Below are 25,800 nucleotides of genomic sequence, written 5' to 3' on the forward strand. Positions count from 1 at the left end.
GATGCAGCACTTAAAATATATGCAAACATACAGAGTAAATAGGTGATAGTGAACAGAGAGAAGACATTAGAAGTAAGGGATATTGGGAAATGCTTTCTGTAGAAGGTGAAGTTTTATCTAGGATTTGGAGGAAGCCAAGAAATTCAGGATGTAGCTATGAAGGGAGAAAAGTTGCAATTATGAAAGACAGGTAATAGAGATGTCTGGAGTTGGGAAATGGAATAATTTTTTCCAGGAACAACAACAAGCAGATTAGTGTCACTAGATCAAAGAGCATGGAGGAGAGGCAGTAAGGTGTAATTAGATTGCAGAGATGTGGAAGGGCAAATTAGGTACAGCTTTGAACACCAAACAAAATCACTAGTGTTTATTGAGTTGGGTGGTGACATGATCACACCTGTGCTTTGGAAAAATCCCTTTTATGGTTGAATGGAGGAAGAATTGAGGTAGGGAGAAACTTCTGCCAGATATAAAAACAGCAAGTGATCTGTTGCAATATTTCAGACATGAACAAAATCAGGGTCTCTACCAGGATGCTAGCAGAAAAGAAGGGACACATATGAAAAACTCTGTAATGATGAAATCTGCAGGCCTTGGCACCAGATTGGATTTAGAGATGCGATGGTAAGAAACAGTGAGAAGTGAAGGATGGCATGTAGTTAGCATACATGTCAAGTTTGCAATTTTTCTGGTATCTAAATTAAAAAGGATGATGGAGTTAATGTCTGTACCTGACAAAGACCTTTCTCTGAAGTATAGTGCAAGGGAGAGATTGGGATGCAAATACAAACAACTAGAATAACTGTATCCACAAGCTTAACCTGGCACCAATCACATTTTACAAGCATAGAAATTGGGATTGAAACTTCTGGAACCTTTATGATATCACATCATAATTCAGCTTTCAGCATAGTCTATAATTGTGGGAAATAAGAAAATGAAGACTTCTTCCTTATATCTAGATTATTTAAAACCAGTGATTTCTATCTCTTTTTGTTTCTGTCATAGGTTCATATTTTTGTTACTTCCCTACTTTTTATACAAAAATATGAGAGGGATATTTAAAATGAATTTTATTTTTCAAACTAGTTTGAAATAATTTTTGAAGTTTTAAAAGTTATCAATGAGGAAGTATATTTTTTTTCTTTTTAAGATTAGAATATTTTATAATCCATTTTTCTTTGACATGATCTTGTAAACCGGTCATTTTGCCTACTTCTTTTGTCATAAAAATTACTTAGTCATTTTTCATATTAGAAGAATGTAAACCATGATAGAGGAACAGTGTCTCAAGGAATTGAGAATATTTGCCTTAGAAAACACAAGACTTGGAAGGGAAAGGTACTTATATCTCTATAGATTACTTTGGGTTGGATTTAAGATTTGAAAAAAATATAAAAGATTAATGTATTATGCATAACTGTAGAGTTTTATCCTTGACTAAAAAATGAACCTCATGTTCGTGAGATGGCAGAAGTGTGGTTAGAGAGCAATTTGTCTAATATGACAGTCTACACAATTTAGTGGATTCACTATGCAACAATTTAACAATGAAACTAAGAAACCTAAGGCATCTACATTAAGAAAAACAGATTTTAGGATCAAACTGAGGATTAAATGAGGTCATATTCTTATACTGTCATATTCTTATACGTATGAGGCTTGTTGCTCAGATCTCATTTGGAACACTAAATACAGTTCTGAGGGCAACATTAAAAAATAGATAAGCTGCAAAAAGGCAAAAAGAGAGCTTAAAATTCATACTATATAAGAAATGGTTGGAAGGACAAGGGAGATTTAATGAGGAAATGATAAAATTGGTGGTAATGGCAAAATATAAGTGTCTTTAATTATTGTAATAGGTTCCATTTGAAACAGAACTTAGACATCTTATTTGACATAATAGAGCAGAATTGAGAGCAGGATGCAGAATTAGTCTTGAGTTTAAAAAAATGAAAAGAAAACTCACTAATAGATCTACCCAAATGTGAAATGGGTCAGTTGAGGGTGTGGTATGTTCATAATAATTCTGGATGCAAGTAAAGACTGAATGACTACCTATCCAAGGTCTCATAAGGAAGATCCTTATTAAAATATACATTGCCCTAGAAAGTTGTTAAGATCCCATCTAAATCTGAGATCCTGTTATCCTATAGCATAAAAGTTTTCTTCAAATACTGAAGTCTTTTTCTTACAGAAGAAGGATTAGCCATTCTGTTTGGCCCCAGAGAGCAGATCCAAGAGCAGAGTAGAAGTAACTGAATGGAAGATTTTGACTTGATATAAGAGAAAAAAATTCCTGTCATTTATAACTGTTCAAAAACAGAATGAGCTGAGTCAGTAGGTAGTGAGTACTTTATTACTAAAAATCTCCAAACAGAGGTTGTGTGATTACTTGTCAGACATATTGCAGATTGCTTTCCAGGCACAGATTAAACTTGATTATCAGAGGCTCCTTCTAACTCAAAAATGCTATGATTACTTTCCCTCTTGGCTTTTTTTTTCATGTAATGCACAGAACAACCTCATTCTTAAGAAGTTATTTAATACCATCTTGTCTCTCCTCATAATCCAGCAAAAACCCAAATCAAAAAACAACAGAATATCCTCCAATTTTTAAATGTTGGCCTTTCCTTGGTAATTTGTAATAATAAGATATATTAGACTAGAATCAATATTAGAACTGTTCCTCAGGAATAAGAGATCAATGTGGGGTACTTGAAGTTCTGAAGTCTGAGGAGCCAGGAAACCCTGGAGAAATGAGAAATAAAAAAAAGAAAAACTTAATGGCTGATGGAGGGCAAAAAGTACTGAAGATTCCCTGTAGACTTAACTTAGTGTTACTTGTATAACCAGGCAGATAGGTGGTACAGTAGACCAAACACTGGTCCTGGAGTCATGAAGATCTAAGTTCAAATCCAGCCTCAGGCATTTACTAGCTATGTGACCCTCAGCAAGTTTATTCTAGCTTCCTCTTCTGTAAAATGGGGGCACACTGGAGTAGAAAATGACAAATCAGTCTAGTATCTCTGCCAAGAAAATCCCACAGATAAAACTCATGGGACTTAGGTAGACTTAGACATGATGGAGAAACAAGAGCAATCTGGATGACCACTGTACCAGATATATAAAATAACTTTTTTTTTGATAGAAGAGATTGCAGAAATTACGTCATTCAACTGCCCCATTTTATAGATAAAGAAAATGACAGTCAGAGAATTTAAGGGATTTGGCCAAATTTTAAACACAATATATGGCAAAGCTAAAATCAGAATTCAGATCCTCTGTGTCTGAATTCAGTACTATTTCAACTTTATCTTACTGTCTCAGTTTAAGATAAGGTGACCTTAAGATGTAACCAGTACAGCTTTAGAAAAGGGGAAACAGACAACCAGAGTTTGAGGAAGGGATTCACAGTGAGTGGTCTAGATTTGTTGTCATCTAAATTGAAATGATTATTACAGACAGGACATTGAATAAATTTGCCAAGGTAAAAATTAAGAAAGAGAAAAGGTCTTCAGATTGAACTATGAGGAACAGTCACTTTTAAGAGGTTGGGCAGCTAGCTTTGATAATAAGGCAGAAATGTTATTTAACTTATTTACAACAGGAAAATAGAGTTAAAATGGCAAGGTCATTGTAGGGAATAAAGGTACTTCACATGAGATTTACACAACTCATTAAATGCTAAAAGCAATAGAGATAATGAGTGGAGTAGTGATTGCATTGATAGAGGGATCTCTGAAATGAAGGAACTCTCTCTAGCAGTGGAGGTAGGCAAATATCCTTCAATTTATAGTCTTAACAGGACTCAAAACAATTCGGTAACTCTTGAGATAGCTTGAGACAGTTAGTAAGTGACAAAGAAAGGACTTGAATCCAGGTTTTCCAGATTCAGGGGATCATTATCATGTCATACTTGCTCTCTGAAAGCAATGGCAGCCCCAAAATTTTTTGATGTGGCTTAACTCCTGAGGAGAATAGGGAAGAAAGGAAGGAAGGAGGGACACAGTGGATTACAAAATTGGTAGAAATAATCATTGGTAGTAGCGTTAGGATACATACCTAAAAATCAGACTGACTCATCACTCTTTTCAAACTGGAGCTGGCATGACACCCAAACTATGGAAGTTCACTGACATCTTTCACTTTCATATCTGTACTTCATATCCACAAAGAAGAACAGGAGAAAAGCAGAGAAGGTATATGAATAAGAATATCACCAGAGAGCTTTGAATCTAATAGTCTCTTGGACTTCTGCATCATGCTTCAGGGTATCTCAAGCAGCCCCAAGATCAGGGCAACATACTCTGCTCAGGGATTATCCCACTTCATGATACAAACAACCTAAGTATTTTATGGTTAAGGGAAGCATCATTTTTAAATGGAGGACTGATTGGTTTCTACCCCTTAGTTCATGAGCAGGAAACTTCTAGTCAGTTAAGAACTAGAAATGTCTAGGCTAAAATGTCTAGCTAGAAATGTCTAGCCTAGATCTTGTCACATATGTGATGACTTTTTTTCCCTTTCTAATTCATCCTTTCTCTTTCTCTTTCTCCCATCCCCCTACCCCAGCTCTCTTCCTGTGTGCTTAAGAAGAGGATGATACTGGCTACCTTTTGAGATTTCAGAAGGTCCTGCCCCAAAGGAGAGGAGAATCAACTGAGAAGCAACCACAACCCAAATAAAAGGCTAAGGGGGCCATAAGCTAATGGAATAATATTCCTCCCTCCATGTGCCCCCTCAGAGTCATCCTTGCAATTCTAGACCAGGAGCAATATGAAGTAGGATGTTCAGAAATAACCCATGTCATATGCTAAATGGTGGGAATTCAAAAAGGGGCAAAGTGTGTGTATATGTGCAAACACATACGCTCACAGAATACCAACTTAATAATCAGGGCCAACAGGAAGCTATAAAAGGGTATTTGTACCTACTCTTTAACGAGTGGGAAAATGACCTACTCATCATGCATGTGAGCCTGCTGATGTTTGGGGGAAGACAGGAAGGTTCAAGGGGGCACAAGGAAGCACTAAACAATAATCAATATTATTTTGATTTCTTTATCAAAATTCTTCCCTTTAACAAATAGCAGTATCACCTTTCCAGTAACCCTTTTTAATCATGCTGGCATGATCTTGGCTTTTTTTTTTTTCTGCCACTGTCAATGGTAGACTTTGTTGAAGCTCTTCTGTAATCACTAAGTCAGTTAGAATCAGATAAAGTAAATACCACCAGGACATTAGTGCAATAAAAACTAAGAAACCTGAAAAATAATGTAAAGATAGAGGCATGGGGATACTTGATTGAATGATTGTGTATGAACAATTGTCTAAACAGTTCTAAGGTAACCAAGGACCCAGAATTTGAGGGAGATAAAAGCAACTGGGAGGAAATTGTTTCTCTAACCTGGTGAGATATTTCTCACCTGGTGTAAACTTTCATGAGGAAAATGTAGGCATCAGTAAATCCTGCTCAGTTTTGAGTGTCAGGAAGTATTTGTGTACCATCATAGATTCTAGGGCACAAATTCCATTTAAAAATAATTCTATCAGTTATTAACACTTTTTAAAAATTTTTTTGAGGTTGAAACTTTGCCTTCCTCAAACTCTTTACACATCCACGGAGATAGTAGACAATATGATATCAATTATACATATGAAATCATGCAAAATATATTTCCATATTAGCCATATAAAATAATAGCCACAAAAAAATGAAAAAAATGTATTTTAATTTGCACTTATAGTTCATCAATTCTCTTTTTGGAGGTAGATGGCATTTTTTATTATGAGTCTTTCAAAAATTGTCTCATTCATTATATTAATTAGCTGAGTCTTTCACAATTGATCATCAATAAAAATGTTCCTTTCATTTTGTATAATGATTTTCTGACTCTGCTCACTCCACTCTGCATCAATTCATATAGAACTTCCAAGGTTTTTCTGAAGTTATTCCCTTTATTTTTATAGGACAACAGTATTTTATCATAATCACAAACTACAACTTGTTCAACCATTGTACAATTTATGGGCATCACCTTGATTTCCAATTCTTTACCACTACAAAATGAGCTGACAGAAGTTGGATGGCTCACTCAGATTCACACAGCTACTCAGTGTCTGAAGTTGGATTTGTACTTCCACCTTTCTAATTCAAGATCCAGCACTATCTACAACTCCTCTCATTCTCTCATTCTCTCTCTCTCTCTCTCTCTCTCTCTCTCTCTCTCTCTCTCTCTCACTAAATATACAAGCATATATTAACAATACAATAATAGTACCATCTTTTTAGACAGTGCTAACCATAAAGACCAAATTATTGTACCAGTATGTCCAACAAATCATATCAGAGATATGACAGATTTCCATCTCACCCATTCCAGCTGTTGTGTTGAGGGCTATTCATGTATGAAGAAGCTACTTTTCTCTCCTCTGTGAACTACTTTCTCCCAATCCTACTGTCAGTTCAGGCAAGGTTACACAGAGAAAGTGAAGAATTCACATAGACAAGAGATAATGATTTGAAGTCATTTGTGAAAACTCTACAAACTAGCCTGAGGAAACTGATTGAAAATGCAATGAAAAATATTTCAGTACTTTTCTCTCTTTAATCAGATCTAGTTTCTCTTCTCATTTCCTTCTAAGGAAAAAAAAATACTTTTCTACCATTACTCATTGAAACCACACTAATATGGGAATTTCTCTTACTCTCATTTGTCTTTTGTTTAAAAAGCCTTCTATAAGTCTAGGTTACAGGATTAGAAATTCCCCACAGCCATAAAATTGTCCCTTTTCTATGCGAAAATTATAATTTATTTAGCTATGACTCATAGAAAGGTTGCATGGTTTATTGAATAAAAAAACAGATTCTAAATCAACTTGATATGACTTAAAGTCCTGCCTCTGACATGCAGAATCTGAGTGAAAATGAGCAGGTCACAATCTGAATGCGACAAACAATTTAAGATAAAAAATTTTGCAACAGTTCAGTGACAGAGGGAGTCTCCTAACACTAATGAAATCACAGGACATGTGAAAAATAAAGATAACTTATATATCTCAAACTGGAAGGAATCAAAGAATAATTAAATCGAACCCTTTTATTTTACATATGAGGTAACTAAGGCTGAGAAATATTTAATAACTTGCTCAAGGTCATCAAAATTATAAGTGGTATAGCTAGGGTTCTATACAATATCTTTCAACAATCCTTTTTCTCTCTCTTTTTTTGTTTTACCACAATTTACTGCTGCAAAAGAAGTAAATGGCAGCAGCAGAATTCAAATCCACTTCCCAATCTCTAAATAATTTATCATTTTTATAGAGTAATGATAATAATTACTGACATGGATATAGTATTTCAATGCTAATCAAATACTTTGCAAATAGTATCCAATTTCATGTTCATAATAACCCTGGCAGGTATGTGCTTTATTTTATTATCCCCATTTTACAGATTAGGAAATGGGAGTAAAAAGAGTTTAAGTATCTGAGGCCATATTTGAATTTAAATCTTCCTGACTCCTAGTCCAGTGCTCGATGCACTGCACCACTTTGCTGCCTATGTTTGAATCACATAAAATATTTTTTCCCCTTTGCACTTAATAATTCCTTTGGGGGAAGGGGAATTCAGATTTATGTAAAGTTCTTTTGGAACCACAATTTTATTTTTTCCCCTGAACAAAATGTGAATTCTATGTTTATCTTCCTATTATCTATATCACACTTTAAGTCAAATACAACAAAAAGTTGCAAGCCAATTTATAGAATAGCTTTTACTTCTAATTGTAGATATAGTAGACATGTGGGAGCTAAAATTTTTAGTGAATGAAGTAGGGGTGATGCTGTTTAGAGGGCAGACATTTAACTTCACACTGGCCCAATCCATTTTTTTTGGGCAAATTTTACAATTTACCGAAAGAAAGAGACAAGCAACCCAATGTAATCTGATGTAGTCCAACCAGTTTTTCCCCCCTGTCTGTTTAAAAGAAACCAGTTCTTTGGAAAATGTTAATCACAAGACCACATGGCCTATTTTTTGCAGAGTCAGTACTGAATATGATTATCTTCCTGTGGGTCACCACATGTTGTATTTGCAGTCATCATTGTTTCTTGTTGAAATGAAATGCCTCAGGGTTACCACAAACTGATCGACATGGCGTGTGCCAAATTACCCACTGCAGCCCACCATCTGCCAAACCACAGATTCTAAGCATTTGTGCCATTGTAGAAGATGAGTCCCACAATTGCAATTGCATTGGAAAAGAAAGAGACTTTAAAAAAAAAAATCTACTATTTGGGCTTACTCTTGTTTAAAGGAAGTGAAAAGTTAAATTCACATGAAAGCAGGTATGGAACCTAATGAAATCTTAATAAAAGAAAAGAAGGACCTGAAATTGAAAAAGAAATTATTGAGTCATGTTATTCCTCTGCTTAAACATCTTCAGTGGCTCCCTGTTACTATCCAAGTATAGTATAGGTAGATTTGCCTAAATTCCAAGACTTTTTACTTTTTTAATTTGACACTATCCCACTTTACCAAGCTTATATTTTATCTCCATGTAGTTCTAGTCAAACTCATCTACCCCATGTCCTCATAAACATGCCAAGCGATTCCTCTCCTCTAAGTCTTTGCTTATGCTGCTTCCTTTGCCTGGAATGTCTTCTTTACTGCCTACCCCAAGCACTTATTTGTTGTGTACCTCATTAGAAAAGCCAAATTCAAATGCTGCTTCCTACATGGAAACTTCTCTAACTTGGCAGGCATGAAATAAACCCCTTCTTCCCTCTCCCCCTGCCTTGGAGATGATATAGAATTTCACATCTCAGCTCTTAAATATAAGAATAATGCAATGATGTACACTATCACCATTTGTGTTGGTGTCATCCCCTTATTAGACAATAAGCTTTATGTAGGTAGACACAGTGTTCCACTCAAACTTTTATTTCTCTCATCACCTAACAGAAAGCTCTTCATTTGGTTAAATAAATGGAGAGGAAAAAGAAAGGAGAAAAAAATTATATAGTCCTAAGGAATAGCTTTAATTTAACTGTGACTTGGTTTCTTCACTTCAATAGTTAATCTTTAAAATTCCTTCAAAATTTAATCTTCTATAATATTCTGTGTTTCTGACAGGGTAGTATCTTAAAAGAAGTAGGTTATCACATATTGCAAGGGGAACAGGAAGGAACACTGAAGCAAATAGTCTTCATATGTGTTACTTGCTCTTACAGTCACAATTCCATTTCTTTAACTAGCTCCTTTGCCCATCTTCCCTTGTCCTCCCTCAGGGTATATGCTGATGGTGTGCAAAGGAATATCTTGAGTTCATTTGCAGGGCATTGGAATTCATCTTGTTAAATCCAATGACTCCTTGGATGAGGTGGTACCTAATATAGTTGATTGGATATGAGCTTTCTAAATGAAAAATTAAATGGGCTTGTCAGGTGGGCTTTAAACTTGGTAGGAGGAAGACATAATCAAGCAATCCATCACATATTTCTAAGACAGAAAGTAAGACCAAGGAAGCAATATTCTGCTGTCAAAGATTCATCCAAGTTCAGCAAGTATTCATTAAGCACCTACTGGGTTCTCAGCATTATACTAAAGATGATAATAGAGGCAAAAGGAATAAAAAATGTGTTTCTTGACCTCAATGAAATTACAAAACAAAATGGTAAAGCAGGAAATAAATATGAGAGAATCAAATAGAAATGTTAGGTTATATGTGTCCAAAGTACATAAAGCAGCATTTCAGAGGAAGTGAAGTTCAAGGGATCTCTGAGGTCCCTTTCAGCTTTCAAAGGTTATTCCACTCAGTTCAGTGAACTTTAGCAAGTATCCAGAATAATCAGGACCTGCAGATATAAATATGAAATATGCAATGGTTACTTCCTTCAAAGGACTTATGATCTAATGGGTAGTGGCAGAGAGAATATTAATATAGCACTTCAGTGCATATGCATGTGTTTACCAGAAGTGTACTGGTATTAGTTAATATTGACTCTTCATAATTTTAAGCATAAACACAAACTTGGAAATCAGCAAACTACAAATGACAGCTTGATTTATTGTAATGTCAATTGTCTAGACATAATAAAGAGAGAGAGAACATGTGGATAATACAGAATAAACTTATACATGTCTCAAGGATATTTTCTGAGTGTTTTGTTTTTCCTGGAAAACTAGTTATTAAGTATTTACTAACATATCCCTCATTGTTTCCCCTAGAAGTTGTATATGGGGACATCAGGAGTTTTCATCTGAAATAAGAATTTTGTTTATTTACAAAAAAGAAAGATTTTAAAGAGTGGTCATGAGAATGAGCACTTGACTATCATTTCTTCTTTAAGGAAAAAAAAAAACTTGAGCTATGGGATTGTGGTTTTATTTATTTAGTATTTTATCTTCCCTCAGTTACCTGTGAATATGATTTTCAGCATTTGTTTCAAAGTCTGAATTCCAAATTCTTTCCCTTTCTCCCTCCCCACCTCACCTCCTTTGAGAAGGCAAGCAATCCAATACAGGTGATACATGTGAAGTCACGCAAAACGTATCTATAATAGTCATGTTGTGAAAGAAAATAGACAAAAACTTGAGAAAAATAAAGTAAAAAGAAGTATACTTCAACTTGTATTCAGACACCATCAGTTCATTCTTTGGTGAAAGAGAATTTTTCAATATAAGTCCTTCAGAGTTGTCTTAGACCATTGTATTGCTGAGAATAATAAGTCATTCAGAGCTGACCATCTTAGAATATTGCTGTTACTTTGTACACAGTACATTTCACTTTATATCAGCCCATGCAAATCTACCCAGCTTTTTCTGAGACCATCTTGCTCATCATTTCTTATAGTACAATAGTATTCCATAATAATAAAAGATGAAAACTTGTTAATTCATTCCTCAATTGATGGCATTCTTCAATTTCTAATTCTATGGCCCCAGGAAAGAGCTACTATAAATATTTGTATGCATACAGGTTCTTTTCCCTTTTTAAATCTCTTTCAGGATACAGGTGTAGCACTGGTACTGCTAGGTCATGAGACATGCATGGTTTTATAAATCTTTGAAAGAGGTCCAAATTGCTCCACAAAATGTTAAATCAGTTCAAAACTTCACCAACGGTGCATTAATGTATCACTTTCCCCACATTCCCTATAAAATTCGTCATTTACCTTTTCTGTCCTATAAGACAATCTAATAGGAATGAGGTAGTATCTAAGAATTGTTTTAATTTGCATTATGCTCAGCTTTGCTGGGTAGGTATTTTTGGTTTTAGTTTTAACTCCTTTGTCTTCAGAATATGTTATTTCAAACCCTCCAGTCCTTTAATATAATGTTAAATCTTGTGTTTTCTTGACTGTGGCTCCACAATACTGAAATTGGTTTGTTTTTGTTTTTGGTTTTTTTTGGCTGTTTGCAATATTTTCTCCTTGACCCAGGAACTCCAGAATTTGGCTATAATATTCGTGTAAGTTTGGGGAAGGAATTTTGATTTGCAAAATGCAATGAGGAGAGATAAATTAATAACTACTGGACCACCTGAAAACCACGTTCAAAAAAAAAGCCCAGACATCATTTTTTTTCGGAAAATTATCAAAGAAAACTGACCTGATATCCTACTGTCAGAAAGTAAATTGAAACTTAAAGAACCTACCAATCACTGTCTGAAAGAGAATTCAAAATAAAAACTCCCATAAATTTTATAATCAAATTACAGATCTCTGAGTTCAAAGGAAAAATGCTTCATGTAGCCAGAAAGAAACTGCTAAAATACTATGGACCCCTATTCAGGATTACACAAGATTTAACAGTTGACACATAAAAAGAGAACAGTCCTTAAAATATGATCTCTAAGGGGGCAAAAGACATAGAATTGCAAAAAAAAAAAAATGACAACCAGAAAAATTGAATATACTTCCCTAAGGGAAAATAGATATTAAATAAAATGGAGAATTTTCAAGCATTTCTGATGAAAATACCAGAGCTGAATAAAAAAATTAGCTCTTAAACACAAGATTTAAGAAAAACACAAAAAGGTGAAGATGAATGAGAAATCATAAGGAACTCAATAAGGTTAAATATTTTACCTTTCAGTATGGGAAGATTGTATGTATATCCTCTAAGAACACTAAAATTAGGCCAGTTAGAAAAATTCTATGTAGAAAGAGGTTAAGGGAATGAGTTAGTGATGTTGGAATGATGGGAAAAAACAGAATGCATCAGAGAGAGGAATGCATTGGGAGAAAGGTAAAAAGAGAGGAAAAAGGAGGAAAATTATTTCACAAAAAAAGTGGCATTGTATCAGTAAACACCCTCACATGCATGGGTTGGGGGGGACTGCTACAATAGTTTTTTAGATCTGCATTTGTAAAAGGAAAGTAATTTCTAAGGTGTCAACAATCACTTTAATCAAGCAAATTTTTCATTCACTTGGTTCAGGGGGAAAAATCAACACCAAGAACTCCAGAGAAAACACAGAGAAGTCTAACTCAAAAAATAGTGCTTTCATGGGGGCGGAGCCAAGATGGTGGAGTAGAAAGACACACATATGCTAACTCTGAACCTACAGCCCACAAAATATCTGTAAAAAAGAACTCCTAACAAATTCCAGAGCAGCAGAAGCCACAGAACAAGAGAGCAGATGAGATTTCTGTTCCAGAGAGCCCTGCAAACCTCTCTCAAAAGGTTCTTCATGCTGTGGACCTGGAGCCAAGCCCAGCCCTGCCTTGGCCGCGTGGCACCGAGAGAAGCAGATCTGAGGGGGCTTCTGGGATGGAATCTCCAGAGCCTGCACAGGTCCCTCCACCCACAGCTGACAAGGGTTGGTGAGAGGGTCTCTTTGGCAGGTCGAGAGGGGAGTGGGATGTCCCCATAACTCAGGCCCCCTTGGGAAGAAGCAGCGGAGGCGGGAGCAGACCAGGGCTCCCCAAACAGGCAAGAGCCCAGATCCATTGTTGAAGGTCTCTGCATAAACCCCCTGAGGGAACTGAGCCCATTAGGTGGCCCTGACCTGAGCACTTGCACTTAATCTCACACTGAGTAGCAGCCCCGCCCCCACCTAAAGCCCTGAGGCTGGAAAGCAGCATTTTGAATCTCAGACCACAAGCTCTGGCTGGGAGGATCTGGAGATGAAGTGGGTATGAAGAGGATGCTCAGAAGTCAAGTCACTGGCTAGGAAAATGCCCAGAAAAGGGAAAAAAAAATAAGACTATAGAAGGTTATTTTCTTGGTGAACAGGTATTTCCTCCCTTCCTTTCTGATGAGGAAGAACAATGCTTACCATCAGGGAAAGACATGGCAGTCAAGGCTTCTGTATCCCAGCCCACCCAATGGGCTCAGGCCATGGAAGAGCTCAAAAAGGATTTTGAAAATCAAGTTAGAGAGGTGGAGGAAAAAATGGGAAGAGAAATGAGACAGATGCAAGAAAAGCATGAAAAGCAGGTCCACACCCTGTTAAAGGAGACCCAAAAAAATGCTGAAGAAAATAACACCTTGAAAAATAGGCTAACTCAATTGGCAAAAGAGGTTCAAAAAGCCAATGAGGAGAAGGATGCTTTCAAAAGCAGAATTAGCCAAATGGAAAAGGAGGTTCAAAAGCTCACTGAAGAAAATAGTTCCTTCAAAATTAGAATGGAACAGATGGAGGCCAATGACTTTAGGAGAAACCAAGAAATCACAAAACAAAACCAAAAGAATGAAAAAATGGAAGATAATGTGAAATATCTCATTGGAAAAACAACTGACCTGGAAAATAGATCCAGGAGAGACAATTTAAAAATTATGGGACTACTTGAAAGTCATGATCAAAAAAAGAGCCTAGACATCATCTTTCATGAAATTATCAAGGAAAACTGCCTTGAGATTCTAGAACCAGAGGTCAAAATAAGTCTTCAAGGAATCCACAGAACACCGCCTGAAAGAAATCTAAAAAGAGAAACTCCTCGGAACATTGTGGCCAAATTCCAGAGTTCCCAGGTCAAGGAGAAAATATTTCAAGCAGCTAGAAAGAAACAATTCAAGTATTGTGGAAATACAATCAGGATAACACAAGATCTAGCAGCTTCTACATTAAGGGATGGAAGGGTGTGGAATAGGATATTCCAGAAGTCAAAGGAACTAGGACTAAAACCAAGAATTACCTACCCAGAAAAACTGAGTATAATACTTCAGGGAAAAAATTGGTCTTTCAATGAAATACAGGACTTTCAAGCATTCTTGATGAAAAGACCAGAACTGAAAAGAAAATTTGACTTCCAAACACAAGAATGAAGAGAACCATGAAAAGGTAAACAGCAAAGAGAAGTCATAAGGGACTTATAAAAATTGAACTGTTTACATTCCTACATGGAAAGACAATATTTGTAACTCGTGAAACTATTCAGTATCTGGGTACTGGGTGAGATTACACACACACACACATGCACACACACATAGAGACAGAGTGCACAGAGTGAATTGAAGAGGATGGGATCATATCTTAAAAAATGAAATCAAGCAGTGAGAGATAAATATATTGGGAGGAGAAAGGGAGAAATGGAATGGGGCAAATTATCTCCCATAAAAGAGGCAAGCAAAAGACTTTTTAGTGGAGGGATAAAGAGGGGAGGTGAGAGAAAAACAAGAAGTTTACTCTCATCACATTCCACTAAAGGAAGGAATAAAATGCACACTCATTTTGCTATGAAAACCTATCTTACAATACAGGAAAGTGGGGGAGAAGGGGATAAGTGGCGGGGGTGGGGATGATGGAAGGGAGGGCATGGGGAGGAGGGAGCAATATGAGGTTGACACTCATGGGGAGGAACAGGATCAAAAGAGAGAATAGAAGTAATTGGGGGCAGGATAGGATGGAGGGAAATATAGTTAGTCTTATACAACACGACTATTATGGAAGTCATTTGCAAAACTACACAGACATCACCTATATTGAATTGCTTGCCTTCCAGAGGGAAGGGGTGGGGAGGGAGGGAGAAAAAGAAGTTGTAACTCAAAGTTTTAGAAACAACTGTCGAGTACTGTTCTTGCCACTAGGAAATAAGAAATACAGCTAAAGGGGTACAGAAAGTTATTTGACCCTACAGGACAAAAGAGAAGGTGGAGACAAGGGCAGAGAGGGATGATAGAAGAGAGAGCAGATTGGTGATAGGGGCAATTAGAATGCTTTGTGTTTTGGGGTGGGGGAAGGGGACAAAAGGGGAGAAAATTTGGAACCCAAAATTTTGTGAAAATGAATGTTAAAAGTTAAATTAATTAATTAATTAATTAATTTTTAAAAAAGACAACAAAAAAAGGAAAAAAAAGATAGCGCTTTCAAACTGTATGACAGTAAGTAATACATAGATCACAAATCAACAGACAGATGCAACTGCTTGACCGCACATACATAGTTACCAGAGAAAGAAGCTCCAACATCTTGGTTTTCAAAGTAATGGGACGCCTGAGCAGCTTTCCATAGTCTCATCTGACCAAAAAAATACTTCCAGTCAGTAATCCTCAAAGTAACCTCACCCTTAGAGTATTTCAATATGCTTTAGACCCAGAGGGCATCACAGTCCTTGAGAACTGGTTGGTAGGTTCTTTGTCCTTCGTTCTTGAAAAGGACCAAAATAACAATACCAAGATAAAGTGAAATTTCAGTGTGTCTGACTGTGACTGATCAGACCAATATGAGCTTGGAATGCTCTGGTTAGGCAGAGATAGTCTGTGTGAATATTTGCAGTGGATACACCAAATTTGAGCATCCTATATTTATTTTGTGTTGTCTCAATTCCATTTTGCTCACAGAGTACAGCATCCTTTCTGATATGGGCATGCCATGCTGAGCGATCCTGTGCCAGTGTCTCCCACATTGCACAGTCAAATCCAAATTTCTTGAGAGAAACCTTGTGAGTGTCCTCGTATCACTTTTTCTGACCACCGTGTGATCATCTATCCCATGTGAGTCCTACATAAAATAGACTTTTTGGCAAGCATACATTTTGCATTCAAACAACATAGCCAAGCCATTGAAGTTGCACTCTCTAAAGCATAGTTTGAATGCTTGGCAGCTCAGCTTGAGCAAGGACTTCAGTTTCTGGTAACTTATCCTGACAGGTGATCCTCAAAAACTTCCTAAGAGGGATCAAATGGAAGTGATTCAGTTTCCTGGCATGATGGCGGTAGACTGTCCATGTTTTACAGGCATAAAACTGAGGTCAGCACAATGGCTCTGTAGACCTTCAGTTTGGTAGTCAATCTAATACCTCTTCTCTCCCCAACTTTTCTTCAGAGCTTCCTAAACACTGAGCTAGCTCTGACAATGCATGCATCACTCTCATTGGCAATGTGTGCATCCCTGTAAAGTACACTACAAAGCTAAGTGAACTTATCCACAGAATTCAAATCTTCTCCATTTGTTGTAATCAATGATACCACATATCAATGGTGTGGTGGTGGCTGATGGAGCACTTGTGTTTTCTTGATGTTAATTTTAGGCTAAAATTAGCAGAGACATCAGAGAATTGATTCATACTTTGTTGCATCTCAGCTTCAGAGGGTGTTTGAGTGCAAAATCATCAGCAAACAGAAAATCATGCATCAATACTCCCTTCACTTTGGTCTTGGCTTGTAGCCTTTTTAAATTGAAGAACTTATCATCAATATGGTAGTTGACGTTGATGTCATGTTTATCATTATTGAAAGCATTTGAAAACATGGCTGAAATCATGCTAAAAAGCATGGGAGCAAACACAAAACCCTGTTTTACACCATTGGTGACTGAGAAGGGATGAGAGCACTCTCTACTATCCCAAACCTGGGCATACATGCCACCATGAAATTGACATACTATACTGATGAACTTCTCTGGGCAACCAAATTTTGACATAATTTCCAATAAGCCTTCACTACTAACAGTGTGAAAGGCTTTGGTCAATTCTACAAATATTGTGTACAGACCTGTGTTCTGCTCCTGGCATTTCTTGTGAAGTTTTTGGGCAGCAAACACAATATCAACTGTTCCTCGGCCCTTTCTGAAGTCAAACTGATTCTCAGGTGTATGACCATCTTCCAGATGAAGGACCCACCTATTAAGGAGGATTCTAGGAAGAATTTTGCCAGCAATGACTAAGAGAAAGACCCCCGCTGTGATTGTTGCAGGACAATCTATTCCCTTTACCTTTATAGAGATGGACAATGGAGGCATCCTTGAACTCCTAAGGGATAACCTCCTCTTGCCATATAACCTGGAAAATTTCAGTTAAATTTTGTCTAAGCAGTGGTCCCCCTACCTTGTAAATCTCAGCTGGATGTTAGCACCAGGTAATTTGTCACATGAAAGGAATCTAATGGCCCTCAAAACTTCTCCTTCAGTTGGAAGTTCAGCTAAGGAGGGATTGACTTTAACCTGAGATAAATGGTCAACAGCTTCAGCATTGATTGTTGATGGTCTGTTGAGAACACTATGGAAGGTTTCAGTCCATCTCTCTAGGATTTTATCTTTATCACTAATCAATATGGCTCCATTAGCATTGAGCAGTTGTGATGTACCATAGTTTTGGTCCATCAGTAGCTTTCAGGAAATCATAAGAGTACTTTGGACTGTTATTATCAGCATGAAAATGAATTTCTTGTGCCTTCTTAGTGAGCCAGGAATCCTGAATCTCTCTAAGCTTTGCTTGTACTTTGCTATTTATGGAATTAAATAGCAAATAGCCTTCTTAGAGGTGGATGAACTATCCTACTAGTATTTTCTGTGGAGTTCTCGTTTTTTGCTTAGCAGCTTCTGGGGTGTAGGGTATGTTCAGGGAGGAGCAGTACCTTTGTTCTAATGTGTGTGGAGTCCTTTTCTAGGCTATTTCCACATTTGGTGTCAACCTGTTCCAACTAATTCTCACCTGTGGCTCCAAGAAGCTGTAGCATATGCAGAGGCCACACTCTGGAAAACTGTTTCATCAGACACGCCAAATCAGATTGAAAGTAACCAAGGGTTCTCAAATCTATTGGTAAGTTGTGGGAGTGTCTACCCCAAGTATGTGCAGACTAACTTTGGTGGAATGGTCGGATGAGAACAATTTGTTCCAATGGCCATGAAGGCAGATGAAGCAAGCAATGTGGAGCACTTAGAGTTTGGCTAGACACCGAAGACACCAAGGTCATCCATTGAGAACCAGTACCTCATTAAAAAACGGTGAACCTTCCTACAAATCTTCCCAAGCTTATTAATGGCTGAGGTAGATCTTCTTTAATCACATTAAAATAATTAACAATACTAACACATATATTGTTTCTAGTTAAAGAACCTCTTCTTTCTGTACTTTACTCCTAGTAAAGACTCTTTGTTGATAAAGGGAGGATTCAGTCAGAGGCACTTGATTGTACTAAAACAAAAACTGCAAAAGATCCCACTTTGCCATTACACGCACACAAGGAAGCACTTTCACAATGGAATGAAAAAAGTGGGAATAGCAAGCAACACCACTTGAATCTCACTCATCTAAGTTTGTTCAAAGACAGAATGTGTGTGTGTATGTATGTATACATTTATACATATATGTAAATACATACATACATTTGCATAACTCAATTGGCAATATGTCTATCGCATCCAACAGGGAATTAGGAGACGAAGGGGATATGAAAAAATGGCATGGAAGATAAAGTAAGAGCAGATAAAATAAGACAATGGTCAGAAGCAAAACAAAATTTAGAGTGGGAATAGGATAAAAAAAGAGAGACAAGGATAAATAAAAGGAAACACGATTGAGGTGAATGTACAGTTATAAATCTTTGAATATCAATGGGATAAATCCACCATGAAACAGAAGTGCATATCAGAACGGATGAGAAACCAGAATCTGGCAATATATTGTTTACAAGAAACACATTTTAAACACAAACATGCACACATAGAGTTAAAATTAGGGGTTGGAGAAGAATCTATTATACTTCAATAAAGTAACAAAAGGTAATGGTAGCCATCATTATATCAGACAAAGCAAAAGTAAAAATGGTCTTAATTAGAAGGGATAAATAGGGGATACTATATGTAGTTAAAAAACAATATAGAAAATGAAGTAATATCAATTCTAAAGTGCAACTGTATAGAAGTGCAATTCTATGCACTAATTCACATAGCATCTAGATCCTTAAAGAAAAAAAGTTAAAAGAATTACAGGAAGAAATAGACAGTAAACCTATGGCATTAGTAGACCTTGACTTTCCTCTCTCAGAGCCAGGTAAATCAAAGTATAAAATAAATAAAAATAACTTAAGGAGATGAATAGAGTCTTAGTTAAAGTAATATCGTAATAAAGTTACATATCTGGAGAAAACTGAAAGTTAATAGAAAGGAGTATGCATTTCTCAGTGGTACATGACAGTTTCACAAAAATTGACCAAGTACTATGACATAAAATTTTCACAACCAAATGTAGAAAAGTAAAACTATTAAATCCACCACTTTCAGATTTACAATGCAAGAAAAATGCATTCAATAAAGGGTCATGGAAGCATAGATTTAAAAATTAGTGGAAACCAAATCACCTTAAAGAATAGGTAGGTGAAAAATACATTATAGGCAGAGCCAAGATGGCTGAGTGAGAGCAGGTACTCACTAAAGCTCTACCACAAATCCTTCAGATACCTCTAAAAAGAGAATCTGAATAAATTTTAGAGTGGCTGAATCCACTAGGAGACAGAGAGTGGCAGAATTCCAGCACAGGACAGCCTGAAAGGTTGATGGGAAGGATCTGTTACACAGGGCTGGGGAGAGCAGAGGTCACAGGCTGCACCAGTGTAGACACCATAACACAATCAAGCAGGAACTTCCAAGGAAGACTGAAGCAGAAGCAGCAGTACTGATTCTCAAAAATATCAGCCCAGGACAGGAGTCCAACAGAACTGAGTGAGAGAGAAAGGCAGGACCCTCAGTAACAGCAGCATCTGCTCCTGAGATTATCAGCCCTATATATTAAGTGTCTGCATGCCATCTACTTGAATTTCTGGGAGAAAAGATGACAGAGTGATCTGTAAATGTTTTCCCCTTCCCCTTACTGATCTTGAAAAACTTAGAGAATATTTCTCCAGGAAAAATCCTGGAAGAGTGGGATCAGCTGAAGGGATAAACAGTCCCTTAGCTTGAGAGGCCAGGAAGATCATTAAGGAGAGACTGTGTTCCTGTGACTGAAGGGGCTCAGTGCAGGATCTTGACTGTTCCAGGCATCCCCACCTCAGCAAACCAGGAGGAAATCCTGAGTAGGTGGATACCATAAGCATGAACACCAGGCTCCCAGGCATGCCTTACCACAGTCAGGGGAATTGGGAAGACACTAGCACAGATGGGGGTTCAATAACCACTGATCTTCCCTGTACTCTAGCTCAGGACAGGAGAACTCCTGTGGCTAGATCACCACTCTCCTATGCCTCACACAGCAAAGTTCCAGGATAACTCAGGGAAAACTCAGAAAACACCAGCTAGCTCAGCACCAGGTAAACTACAGCATTCTATCTTCTAATTGAAATGATCATAAGTCACAAGATACTAAACCTCAAGTCCTGAGCACAAGAACTGCGGAAGAGAGTCCCCTGTGCCCCAAAAGCAAAGATCCATTTAAAAACCCGGGATAAAGGCAGTCATCATGAGAAAGAAGCAAACCAAGAAAGAAAAGACCATAGAATCTTGCTAGGGGAAAAAGGACCAAAACACAAATACCACTGGTCAGCATTGAGGCTGTATTCCCATCTGCAGCCTCAGAAGGGAATATGAGCTGATCACAAGCATGAAGAGTATTCTTGGAAGAGCTAAAGAAGAATTTTAAAAGCCAAATTAGAGAGGTAGAAGAAAATTTGGCCAATGACTTTAAAAATATGAAAAAAGAATTCACTGAAGAGAACAGCTGCTTAAAGAAGCATAACTGGACAAATGAAAAATGAAACACAAAACCTAACTGGAGCAATTGGGTAAATGGAAAAGAGATGCAAAAGTTAATTGAAGGAAACAATCAATTAAAAATTACAATTGAGCAAGTAGAAGCTAATGATTCTATAAGACATCAAGAATCAGCCAAACAGAATATAAAGAATGAAAAAATAGGAGAAAATGTACAATGTCATTCTGGTAACACAACTGACCTGGAAAATAGATCCTGGAGAAAAAAATCTAAGAATTATTGGTCTATCAGAAAGTGATGAGGAAAGAAAGAGCCTGGATAATATCTTCCAAGAAATCACCAAGGAAAACTGCCCTGAGGTACTTGACCCAGAGGGCAAAATAGTTATCAAGAGAATCCATTGATCACCTCCAGAAAGGGATTCCAAACTGAAAACACCAAAAAATGTCATTGACAAATTGTAGAAGTATCAATGAAGAAGAAAATACTGCTTGCTGTCAGAAAGAAACAATTCAAATATCTAGGAGTTACAGTCAGGAACACACAGGACCTTGCAACTTCTACATTAAAAGATCTTAGGAATTGGAATATGATATTCCATAAGGAAAAGAAGTTGGGACTACAACCAAGGATCAATCACCCAGGAAAACTGAGTATAATATTTCAGACAAGGAGATGGATATTCTATAAAATAAGGAATTTCTAGACCTTCCTGATGAAAAGGTCAGAGTTCAATAGAAAATGTGATCTTCAAAAAACAATCTCAAGAGAGGCATGAAAAAGTAAACGGGAAAAATTATTCAATATGCACAAATTGTGCATATCCCTATAAGGGATGATGATACCTGTTAATCTTGAGAATTGTGTATTTAGTATGATATTTAAAAAGGATACACATAGAGGGAGTGGGTATAAATTAAATGATGTGATGATAAAAAGATGATTTAAGAGTTAGAAGGGATTGTAATTGGATATGTGAAAAGAAGGAGGGAGAAAGAGTTAAATTACATCACAGGAAGAGGTACAAAACATAGTAAAGGGAAAGATGGGAGGGAGATGAGCACTATTTGAGATTTACTCTCATCTGATTTGGCTCAAGGAGGGAACAACAAATTCAGTTAAATTGTCCCATTGGCAGTAGAAGGGGAAAGAAAAGGGAGGGAAGGTTAAAAGGGAAGGAAGAAGTCGTAAGGGAAAGGGAGAATAAAAGGGAGGGGGGCTAATAGAAGAGAGGGAAGACTGAGGGAGGCAGTGGGCAAAAGTTAAAACTCTATTGTAGAGGGGAAGGGAGAAGGGAGAGCTAAAATCTTAAGCAGGTGGAAACAGGATGGAGAGAAAGTCACAGATAGTAACCATAAATGTGAAGGTGAATTTGATGAACTCAAACATAAAACGGAGGCAGATAACAGAATGGAAGTAAAACCATAACCTAACAATATGTTGTTTACAAGAAACACATTTGAAATAGGAGAATAAACACTGGGTAGATGTGAAAGACTGGAGCAGAATATATTATGCTTTAGCAGATGTAAAAAAAGTAGAGTTAGCAACCTTAATCTCAGAAAAAAACCAAAAGCAGAAATAGATCCAATCAAAAAATAAGGAAGGAAACAGTATCCTGCTGCAAGGCACCAGAGACACTGAAGCAATATCATTACCACACATATTTACACCAAGTGGTATAGCATCCAAATATTTAGAGAGGAAGTTAAGTACATTACAAGAAGAAATAGACAATAAAACTATCCTAGTAGGGGATCTCAACCTCCCCCTCTCTGAACTTGATGAATCTAACCTCAAAATAAACAAGAAAGAAGTTAAGGAGGTGAATAGAACTCTGAATAAGGTATATATGATAGATCTCTGGAGAAAACTGAATGGGGATAGAAAGTAGTATACATTTTTCTAAGTGATACATGACACATTGAGTGTTTGTCCATTATTGCCAAAGAAAACTATGCCATCAGAAAAATGATGACATGACTTATACTTGATTTTGTTTTGAGTGAGTGGGTACGGTGCAGGTCACCAGCCTTACTTCTTCTCCAGACCCATCTAAATCTTGTGACCAGATATTCATCAGAATAACTGGAGATGACCCAGGATGCACTGGGAGACCTCAGGACCTTTAGGCTAATACCTTTGCAGCTACTCACTTAGGGTGAGGTAACCCTCATACTTTGAATAGACCTGTTGAAGAAGTAGCCAGAACATAGCCCCTTTAATGAGGGCAAGAAAAAGAAACACATCAGGCTGGGAGGGAATAAAACCACAGTTACTATAGATAATCACTCTACAGCTAGGAGGGTGCAGAAGAGCCCTTAGGCAGGGGCCCATTGTCATCTCAGCTTCACAGTGGGGTAGGCTTAAGGTTTTGGGAAAGGAGAGGAGAGGAGAGAAGGGACAAAAGGACAGGAGAGGAGAGGAAAGAAGAGGAGAGAGAAGGAGAGGAGAGGAGTTGGTAAAACTTAAGTCAAAATTTATCTTCCTTTGGAGAAGAGAAGAAAGGGGAGTGGGAGGCAAACAGGAGAGAAGGAGCTGAGTTACTCATTCAGCCAGCTGCACACATTTACAAAAAATGACTATATACTAAGGCATTAAAACCTCATGATCCAGTGCAGAAAGGCAGATATAGTCCATACATCCTTCTCAGATCATAATGCAATAAAAATTATGTGTTATAAAAGACCATGGAAAGACAGACTAAAAATTAATTGGAAACTAAATAATCTAATCCTAAAGCATGAGTGGGTTGAACAACACATCATAGAAACAATCAATAACTTCATTGAGAGAATGACGGTAATGATACAACCTACCAAAACGTGTGGAATGCTGGAAAAAGAATTCTTAGGGGGAGATTTTATATTATTGAATGCCTACATGAGTAAAATAGAGAATGAGGAAGTCTGTGAATTAGGAATGCAGCTGAAAAAGCTAAAAAAAGAAAAAATTGAAAATCCCTAAGTAAATATGAAATTAAAAATCCTGAAAACCAAAGGAGAGATTAACAAAATTGAAAATAAGGAAACTATTGAACTAATAAAAAAAGCTGAGTTGGTTTAATGAAAAAAAAACAATAAAATTGATGAATTTTTTATCAATTTGATTAAAAAATGAAAGAAGAAAACCAAATTACTAATATCAAAAATGAAAAGGGCAAACACCTCCAAAGAGGAGGAAATTAAAACAATAATTAGAAATAATTAAAACAATACTCAACTGTATGGCCATAAATTTGACAAACTAAAGAAGATGGATGAATATTTAAAAAAATGTAAATTGTCCAAATTAACAGAAGAAGAAGATGAATAGTTAAACAATCCCATCTCTGAAAAAGAAATTGAGTAGACCATCAATGAATTCCCTAGGGAAAAAATCTCCAGGACCAAATGGGTTTACAAGTGAATTCTATCAAATATTGAAAGAAAAATTAATTCCAATATTATATAGACTTTTTGGGAAAATTGGGGAAGAAGGGTTACCAACTTATTTTTATAGAAATATCCTTCTGATATCTAAATCAGGAAGAGTCAAAACAGAAAGAAAATTATAGACCAATTTCTCTAATAGATATAGATACAAAAATTTTAAATATTAATAGAAAAGAATACAGCAACTTATCACAGGAATAATACATTGTAATCACATAGGATTTATTTCACGAATACAGGTCTGGTTCAATGTTAGGAAAACTATCAGCACTGTTTATCAAATCAACAAGAAAATTAGCAGAAATCATATGATTATCTCAATGGATGCAGAAAAAGCTTTTGACAAAATACAGCACTCATTCCTTTTGAAAACACTGGAAAGCACAGGAATATGTGGAGCCTTCCTTGAAATAATTAGCGTTATCTACCTAAAACCATCAGCAAGCATTATATGCAATGAAGATAAGCTAGATGCATTTCCAATAAGATCAGGGATGAAACAAGGATGTCCATTACCACCACTGTCATTCAGTATGGTACTAGAAATATTGGCTTTAGCCATAAGAGAAGAAAAAAAAAATTGAAGGATTTATAATAAGAAAAGGAGAAAGTAAGTTATCACCATTTGCAGAATATATCATGATATACTTAGAGAATCCTAGAGGACGAAGTAAAAAAAAAAAAACTACTTGAAATAATGAACAACTTTGGTAAAATTTCAGATTACAAAATAAACCCACATAAATCTTCCACCTTTCTATATGTTATGAACAAAGCTCAACGGCAAGAGAAAGAAAGAGAAATCCCATTTAAAGCTACATAAGATACTATAAAAAGTCTGGGAGTCTACCTGCCAAAACACACCCAGGGACTATATGAATACAATTATGAAACACTTTTCACACAAGTAAAGTTAGATCTAAGTAATTGGAAAACATCAGTTACTTTTGACTAGGCTGAACTAATATAATAAAAATGACAATTCTACATTTACTTATTCAGTGCCACACCAATCAAACTACCAGAAAATTATTTTCTAGAGCTAGAAAAAATAATATCAAAATTCATCTAGAAGAACAAAAGATCCAGAATATCAAGGAAGTTAATGAAAAGAAATGCTAGGGAAGGTGGTCTAGCCCTACCATATCTCAATATTTTTTTTTTAACAACGTGGCAATCATCAAAACTACTTATTACTGGCAAGGAATAGATGGGTAGAACAGTGGAATAGGTTAAGGTACTCAAGACACACTAATCAATGAATATAACAGCTACTATTTGATAAACCCAATGATCCCAACTTCTGGGATAAGAACTCACTGTTTGACAAAAACTGCTGGGAAAACTGGATAACAGTATGGTGGAAACTGGACCAATTCCTGACACCATGCACAAGATTAAAGTCCAAATGGATACATGATCTAGGGATAAAGACTGACAGTATAAAAAAATTATGGGAGCAAGGAATAGTGTATTTGTCATATTTATGG

The sequence above is a fragment of the Notamacropus eugenii genome, chromosome 6, assembly GCF_028372415.1.
Source record: "Notamacropus eugenii isolate mMacEug1 chromosome 6, mMacEug1.pri_v2, whole genome shotgun sequence".
Lineage (NCBI taxonomy): Eukaryota > Metazoa > Chordata > Mammalia > Diprotodontia > Macropodidae > Notamacropus > Notamacropus eugenii.